The sequence below is a fragment of the Oryza glaberrima genome, chromosome 6, assembly GCF_000147395.1.
Source record: "Oryza glaberrima chromosome 6, OglaRS2, whole genome shotgun sequence".
NCBI lineage: Eukaryota > Viridiplantae > Streptophyta > Magnoliopsida > Poales > Poaceae > Oryza > Oryza glaberrima.
In genome coordinates this window covers 18,499,407-18,508,443 of record NC_068331.1, presented here as the reverse complement: position 1 = coordinate 18,508,443, position 9,037 = coordinate 18,499,407, and the positions used below count along the sequence as shown (strand labels likewise).

General features: G+C 43.4%; 1 long non-coding RNA gene across 1 annotated transcript; it reads left to right on the top strand.

The window, feature by feature from the left end:
* Positions 1–1,966: 1,966 nt before the first annotated feature.
* LOC127777767 (uncharacterized) lies at positions 1,967–3,570 on the top strand. The gene is made up of 4 exons (XR_008018367.1): positions 1,967–1,989; positions 2,704–2,817; positions 2,926–3,119; positions 3,274–3,570. It is a non-coding gene; the product is annotated as an uncharacterized LOC127777767 (long non-coding RNA).
* Positions 3,571–9,037: the final 5,467 nt, after the last annotated feature.

Below are 9,037 nucleotides of genomic sequence, written 5' to 3'. Positions count from 1 at the left end.
CATCGTAGCAACGTGGCATCCGGTGGCTCTCAGCTAACCAAAGAAAACAAGGACTCTGGTACTCAGAGGAGCCTTACAGGATTGAGGCACATGCTTATTGCTAGTGGCCAAGAGTTGCTCAAGTCACCGCTGAGTTCAAGAGTTGCTCGATGAAGTACCTACTACTAGCATATAACAGTTCTGCAGATTCGGCTGTGCACGATCAGAAGGTATTGCTAGCATTGCTAGCCGCTTGATTCTTAGCATATATGTTAAACTTCAGTTGTATCGAAGTCAAGCCAGCAAGATGGCCACTCGCAGGAGCAGGATCGTCTCCACTCTCCACTCACCACTGAAGAAACTCCTCTGACGTACTGCCCAGTGGCAGAGCTAGTGAGCTACAGGGGATGGCGAGCGGCGGCCAGGCCACCTCCAGTGAAAAAGAAATCCTCTCAATAAAACTAATTAATCACAAAGGAGTTGGTTAATTGGCCTCATTTAAAACTCCAGCAGGCAGCCGTTTGGGCCTTTTTAATTATGATGATTGCTGCCGTACAGTCATGATGGTCTTGGCTTAGGCAAATGGTGCTACCTGCTGACTTTAGGATACACTACATGTATACAAATCCAATTTTATTGCTTTAAATATAAAATCGCTAATTGCTTGCTTGCAAATCGTCAATCACCTTAATTATTAACCTCATTTGGTTACTACATATTATTAGTGATTACTACTTATGTAGAGGCCAGTTTAATTCATTATCTAAAAAAATTAGTGATTACTACTTAAGAATATTACAGCTCATAAACAAATTGGTACTCCATTTTGTAAACATTATTTTTTATGCTGTTTAGTTTTTGTGGACTTTAGTATATAGAGCATTTTCTTACGTTACCCAAGAAATAACCTATCCTTCCGACATATAGTGCATTTTCTCTTACAATCTTGAGGAGGAAATAACCTATCCATAGAACGAGGGAAATTAATAACTAATGACGATAATTAACCCTTATCAAAAAAACATTAGTTTAGTTAGACGATCACGTCCATATATATGCTGTAGTTGCAGCGATTTCGTTTCTTTGACTAAGTGCGACGGTAAAGGAGATCCAGTACCATTTGTGCCAAAATTGTTTGTGACGGATAAAGATGGCTGTGTTTTCAAATAATCAATACCATTAATTCATTTACGCAGACAGTTGTTGTGTTATATACTTCCTCCGGTTTATAAAATATATCTTTGACCTTACTTTTTTATTATAATATATTTCTACTACTTAAAAATTCTGTAGTAGTGGTGGTGAAGCCAAACCTGGCAGACACTCGTCCTATCAACCGCCTATCAACCGTTAGATCAGGATATCGGACGGTTCGCACGTGATCCGCTTTTGCGATTCGCTTTTCCGGCTTCCCTCCCCCGCCATTCGCTTTCCTTCCGTGAACCATTCGCGCTTGCCTTCCATCCGCCGACGCCTCCCACACCACTTCCTCCGCCACGCCCCGTCCTCGCCGCCCCGTCCTCGCCTTCCCCATCCGCACGCCACCACTCCGCCGTCCTCGCTGGCCGCATCCTGTTGCCACTCAGGTCCTCCTCCGTCAGCCGCTTCTCCGGCACCCTCTGCGACGGGGCCCGCAAGTCCGGCGAGCGCAACGCCGTCGTCGTTGACGACAGACCGGACAACGACCGCGCCGGCGACAGCGGCCTCTCCCGCCGCTGCCAGATCCTCCTCGGATTCCTCTGCTTCGTCCTCCTGTTCACCATCTTCTGCCTCATCATCTCGGGGCGTCAAGGTAGCATACCGTTTACTGCAAATTTCTGAAATCTAAAGGAGAACAACATATGCTTATACATAATTGCATCTGAGAATTAGTTTCATGCAACGATAACTCATGCTGATTGAAATAATTACTTTTTGTAATTATGGTTAACAGGGAGTCTCTTGTTGCTCGCTGACGGCTCGTGATCAGCCTTCATCTGAGACAGTCTCCTCCAAAAGTCGACCTTGAAGGTACGCATACTATTCCTTTAGATAAAGGTACGCATATTATTCCTGTGGAAAACAAGGACATGCTGATGATCATATAAAGATAATACACCCACCTCCCGCCCCCCCCCCCCCCCCCCCAATCATCTATATCAAACAAATAAGGACAAGGATCTAACAAAAAACTTGTCATCACAACTTGCAGTTAGGTCGTTTTCGTTTTGGTTAGTATCGGTGATCGGGATGTTGGTTCAGATCGTGAAGCGCTGTGGAGTTTGTGTGAAAATTTTGGTCGTCGCACTTGTTGGTTACATGCAGGTGTTGGTTGGGATTAGGGCCTTTTTATAGTTCCACCGTATTGAAGTGAATATGATTATCCATTTCTTGTTTCACCTTTATCCGGTTTTTAAGTCCCTGGGCTGTATTTTACCCTATGCGTATATACCTGGGATTTTAGGTCTGCCCGATTATTCACAAAGCTGCTAGCCGATGTCAGCACTACTAGAGTATTAGCTTCGTTTAAATGGTTTGATATCTATAAAAAATGATTCTTTGTTCCTGATGAAATGATAAACAAGCTAGAACTACGATATCCATTATCGCTAAACAGAACCTCAAACTATATACAGGCAGGTTAGGCTATTAGTTTCAGCAAATTTCTGCAAGGCACTTAATCATCCTATTTTGGCAATATCTTGCAAAGCTATTTTTTCCAGCTATTTATGTTTTCCATCGCAGGGGGTGAAAGAGACACTTCTTTGTATCTTCAGTTAAGTTAGTTATTTTGCTCATCGAGCTTTGCAATGGATAATAATGCTTATGTCTCCACTCCTACATCATCGTCAATACCAAGTGAGTATTTTTTTTCGGCTCTATCATGTCCAGAGAGTAGTCCACTTTGTCCACTGCCCCTATATGCTTATTCTTTCCATTCATATATTTTTCGCATTCTTGTTTCAGTGGGTGATCCTACCCTGGGAGTTCTTTCCGACATTACTAATCTCAGTGCCGTTGAATTAAGAAGGAAGCGTGCTAGAGAGAGGTACGCTTTATTGAGTGTGGAAGATAAGGAGGCGAGGAATAAAAAGGCCCGTGAGAAGAGGCAACAGAAGGAGGAATCCCAAGAGGAAATCAATCTGGTGCTACTATGAAAGGTAACTACAAACCAACTCAGTTCATTTGGGACCATCTATTCTGTTAATTCAATCACACAGTGAGTGACTAACGATATCCACATAATAGTCATCTCCTATTTTTACAAGTTGATAATTCGTCTATTTTGGGGTTTATGGGTCTTTGATTCAACAGGAATTAAAACTCGCCAACCCGTGATCACACCCAGGTGACTCTCATTTACAGTGAGAAACGGTGTAGCTCATGTAAGTGATATGCCCTAGAGGCAATCATAGAGATGATTGTATCACATACTATGTTTACATATTTATCCAACATTGTTCCTTGAAATAGATAACTCCTTATTGGTTAATGAATATGTGATTATTTCATAAGACACTTTATGTTTATATGATCAGCACATGTATTAATTGATGATCATGTCTCATGGATCATGTATAGAGATACCAAATTAATAATGTGGACACACGTTGGTGAACATGTTGTTGGATAGACCCAACATGAGACACTGCAAGTGCCATATGTGTTGTGTTATTAGTGATCTCATTGAGTGTTGGTGTTGAACCCTTAGACCTGAGATTATCATGGTTCTCAACATGTGTAGTAGCTTACTTAGGGACTGCTAAACACAACTCCGTAATTGGGTAGTTATAAAAGTAGTTTTCGGGTATGCTATGAAACATGCAGTGGGATATGAATAATCAAGATGGGATTTGCCCCTCCTATGGAGAGATATCTCTGGGCCTCTCAATGTTATAGATTATGGAAGTGCATAGCCATGCCAAAGTTGATTGAGGAGTCAATCACAAGTTGTATAATCTATCAACAGGTTCGAGTGAATGATTGAGCTATTAGAGGATGGCACATATCTAGCCTTAAGCTTAATCGATATTGTGAGGCAAAGAAGTTCATACAAGTATACACTAGAGGTTCAGCCGATATGATCATTATATATGCCCGGTGGGTCAATACGTTCTGCTAGGGGCCGCTGTTGACGCGTGGACCGAAAAGGAGTTTTCGGGTTACAGCCGAGTATATATGAACCTACAGGGTCGCACGCTTAATGGGCCGGAATAAGGGGATTGGATAGAGATCCAATATGGGCTTAATTCGGATAGGGATCCGAATAGGAGTCCTACGGGCCTTGGAGGCCCGAGTGATGGATCCTATATATTCGTGAGGGGTGTGACCGGCGGAGGCATTGCATCACGAGAGAAACCCTAGCCGTCACTTCCCTCCCCGAGCAAAACCCTAGCCGCGCGTGGGTGCTGGCACATCTGCGCGTGGCGTTCCGTCCCTGTACGTGTGGATACGGTAGAGGCGCCGCTGGTTTGCGGTGCTGATCAGCGTGGGAGTACGGCGAGGAGAACGCATGAGGAGAAGGTCGAGCTGGTGCGATCGACTACTTCCTCTACATCGACGCGCGCTACTTCGTGAGAGTTCCTTCGACTTCTCAGCGTCTTATTCCGCTGCACAGCGCGTAACGATTTATGATCTAATACTTGCATGGTTCCTGGTTTACGCGATAGAAAATTTTGATTTATGCTATCGTAGCCTACGCGTATCCCAACAGTGGTATCAGAGCCGCCTTGTATAGTTTATGATCTAGATCATTGCATATAATTGATGTGCGGATGTAGTAGATGAGATCTATTATGTTGTATATGAGTTCTTAGGTGATTGGAACATGAGATGAACCGATAGCCGCATGGGTTGATGAGATCAATCGGTATGTGTGTTGGTGACTTCACTGGAATGTCTAGTACTCACCAAGGCCGAGCGCGATTGTGTTCATCGGATAGTCTGATGTCCACTGGAACCGCACGCCAATGAGAAAAACGAGCCAAGGAGATTGACTCGGTTTCGGCATAATTTGATTACTCTCGCTAACCGGCTAGCGGGACCGCCGTGTGCGTTGCCCGTTAGATTTCGCTTGGGGTTTTTATATCTATCTTACTTTATTGCTGTTGTATATTTGATATGACATGGTAGGATAGATTCCCTCAAAAAAGTTAAGTGTAATTTATGCTCTTGCAATAATTGCACCTATTACGGTTGTGATTATAAGTGATTGGTTTGCCATAGCAAAGTGTTACTTTTTATCATGATAAAATAGGATAGATGTCGGACATCTATATGCGGAGATTATTGGTTTACTTGACAAGGTTATCAAAATAGTTTTGGACCTTGGGGCATAGGTTGGGTTGGACATGGAGATGTCACCCCAACAACACAAGAGTCACATATGATGTGATTAGCATGGTGTTGCTTACCTATTTTAATAGTTGTCTAGCTGTGATGCCAAAGCTCACTAGACACTAATAAAATGAGGATCTTGACTCACGATGTTACTAGAGGGAATTTTGTTTCACAATACATAGTGGGAGTATCTTTTGTTAAATTGTTTAATGAAAGGTTAAATATAAACATGGTGCTGATTTTGCATACATATATTTCTATTGTAGATCATGGCAACTCCTGCACCATCTAATTTTAACTTGCGGTTTATTCTTGAGAAAGAGAAGTTGACTGGAACAAACTTCATGGATTGGTATCGCAACCTGATAATTGTTCTCAGGTAAGAGCACAAAGAGTTTGTGCTTACACGGCCTTTTCCAGCTGACTTGCCCAACAATGCTCCTGCTGCTCAACGTAGGGAGCATGAAAGGCGATGCAATGAATACCTTGATATAAGCTGTCTCATGCTTGCTACTAGGCATTGGATGCTCATACGATAATCACGGGACTACGTAACATGTTTGAGGACCAAGCAAGAGCTGAGAGGTTTAATACCTCAAAGTCTTTGTTTGCGTGCAGGCTTGCAGAAGGTAATCCAGTGAGCCCACATGTAATCAAAATGATTGGTTACACCGAGAGGCTGGATAAGCTTGGCTTTCCCCTTAGCCGAGAGTTGGCTTATACATTGTGAATCTTGATGGATGTTCAGTCTATAACATTAATGCAAAAAGGCAACGTCCTAATGATTTGAATCCCACTTTTATTTGGCATTGTCGCTTGGGTCATATAAATGAGAAACGCATGGAGAAGCTTCATAGAGATGGACATCTACACTCGTTTGATTTTGAATCATTTGAGACATGCGAATCTTGTTTACTTGGCAAAATGACAAAGGCACCTTTCACGGGTCAAAGTGAAAGGGCAAGTGAACTATTGGGACTAGTATATACTGATGTATGTGGACCAATGAGCTCAACTGTCAGAGGTGGTTTTGGGTACTTTATTACCCCCTACCGATAACTTTAGTAGATATGGTTATGTCTACTTAATGAGGCATAAGTCTGAGTCCTTTGAAAAGTTCAAGGAATTTCAGAATGAGGAACAAAATCATTTGGGCAAGACAATCAAGTATCTACGATCTGATCGTGGTGGAGTGTACTTGAGCCTTGAATTTGGCAATCATCTAAAGGAGTGTGGAATTGTTCCACAACTCACTCCGCCAGGAATGCCTTAGTGGAATGGGGTGTCTGAACGGAGGAATCGTACATTGTTGGACATGGTGCGATCAATGATGAGTCAAACTGATCTGCCGCTAAGCTTTTAGGGTTACGCTCTAGAGACAGCTGCGTTCACACTAAACAGGGTTCTATCAAAATCAGTGGATAAGACACAATATGAGATATGGACAGGGAAGCGTCCTAGTTTGTCTTTCCTAAAGATTTGGGGCTGTGAGGTCTATGTAAAACGTTTGCAATCGTACAAACTCACACCTAAATCAGATAAGTGCTTCTTTGTGGGGTATCCTAAGGAAACGAAATGATATTATTTTTATAATCGGGAAGAGGGCAAAGTGTTTGTCGCCCGACATGGTGTTTTCTTGGAAAAAGAGTTTATTTCAAGAAAGGATAGTGGGAGCATGGTGCGACTTGAAGAAATTCAGAAAACACAGGAAAATGCTTCAACGTCCACACAACCACAACAAGCTGAGCAAGATGTTGTTCAACAGGTTGAACAAGTTGTTGTTGAACCAGTTGTGGAAGCACCGGTTTCATGAAGGTCCGAAAGGATACGGCATACACCTGCGCGGTATGCGTTGTTAACTATAGGACAATGTGATATATTGCTGTTAGATAACGATGAACCTACTACCTATGAGGAAGCAATGGTGGGACCAGACTCTGAGAAATGGCTTGGAGCCATGAAATCCGAAATAGAATCCATGCATGTCAATGAAGTTTGGAACCTGGTTGATCCACCTGATGGTGTAAAAGCCATTGAGTGCAAATGGGTATTTAAGAAAAAGACAGATGTAGATGGAAATGTTCACATCTACAAGGCACGATTGGTGGCGAAAGGTTTCAGAAAAATTCAAGGTGTTGATTATGATGATACTTTCTCGCCAGTCGCCATGCTAAAATCCATTCGGATGGTTTTAGCGATTACTGCCTATTTCGATTATGAGATATGGCAAATGGATGTCAAAACAGCTTTCCTATCACGCCCAGAAATTTAACCCAAAATTCCAGACTATTTTGCATATTAAATCCCTGTCCAGGACCAGCCAAGGTACACAAAATGACAAGTAATATACAGTTCCAAACGTAAATACAACGTAAAATACTTACAGAAGAGGCACTTAGTCCTCACACCGAAACGAAAGCAGCAGCAGCGGAAAAAGGCGATCCTAGCGGGGCTTCAGCTCCACTCCACAGGCAAAACTCAACTGGGTCTGAGCCTTGGTCTTCTAACTTCGTCTTCAGCTCAGAAGCACTACACTTCTGAAAAGGGAGAATAATTGCAAGGCTGAGTACAACCACCGTACTCAGCAAGCCACACCAACGATGCAGACGTGCAAGGGGATACAAGGATGGCTTGTGGCTATTTGCATAAAGGCGGTTGTAAAACATTTTATTGAGCAAAACAGTAAAACTGTTGAGTAATTAAAGTAACATTAAATCTCCACTAATCAACGCTACACCACGTTGAACAGGCCCAACCAACACACCTGAACTATAGTGCATTGAGTCGATTTATTAAGGTGGGACTTGTCAGGGTTACGGGTTAGGCATACCCTTTACCCTTTGATATACGTTACATATCGATATGGCATACCCATGCGCATGCGGATATTTCCTGTATATTCTAAGGAAACCTTTCACGGAATCTACAGATGGGAAGAATCCTACTCGGGCTGAACTGGGTCGTTGGCGTATCGTATAGGGTCTGATACCTCCGAGTTCTACGTGGAGACCTCTAGATCTGCGATATAAAAGGGACCCCCCGGGGAGGGTTTAGGTATCGAATCTCAGAGCCAACACAACCTCCACAGCCTACGAAGCCGGAGCTTACGAGGAGCCAAGTCATTGAGAGCTAGTCGAAACAACTCGACTACAATCTCGCCGGATCCGACAAGTTCCCTTGTTCCCTTTGTAACCTGTGTTTTCTACCATATAATCCCACATCAACTGGATTATGACTATTACCTATCAAGGGGCCTGAACCATTATAATTCTTGTTTTTTGTTTGCTTGATGTCGTACTACGTAGATCCTTGTACCAACGTACCCCAATACCCTCTATATCCGGTCTACGGGTATCACCCGTCGACAGTGGCGCGCCAGGTAGGGGGCCTTGGTACTCAAGGTTCTACTACTATGTCATCCAGCTTCATCGACAACGACGTCAGCATTAGCCTCAGCCAAGTACTCCCTGCTTCAACAATGCTGGTATGGACTCAAGTCGGCGAAATCGTCTTCCCGGTTTACACCACGACGCCGATCTCAACCGGTCCTCCAATGACCGGAGACGAGAACGCAGTGGCTACGAACCAAGGCGATTCCATGTCGAAAAATCCTCCCGTCGAGACGGAGAACGGAATATCGACGACATCCAAGCTCGAGAGGGATTCTGATATGGCCAAACCTTGTCCTTCCGACATGAACCACGAGCTGACAAAGATGACTTCCGAAGCCACAAGGTCT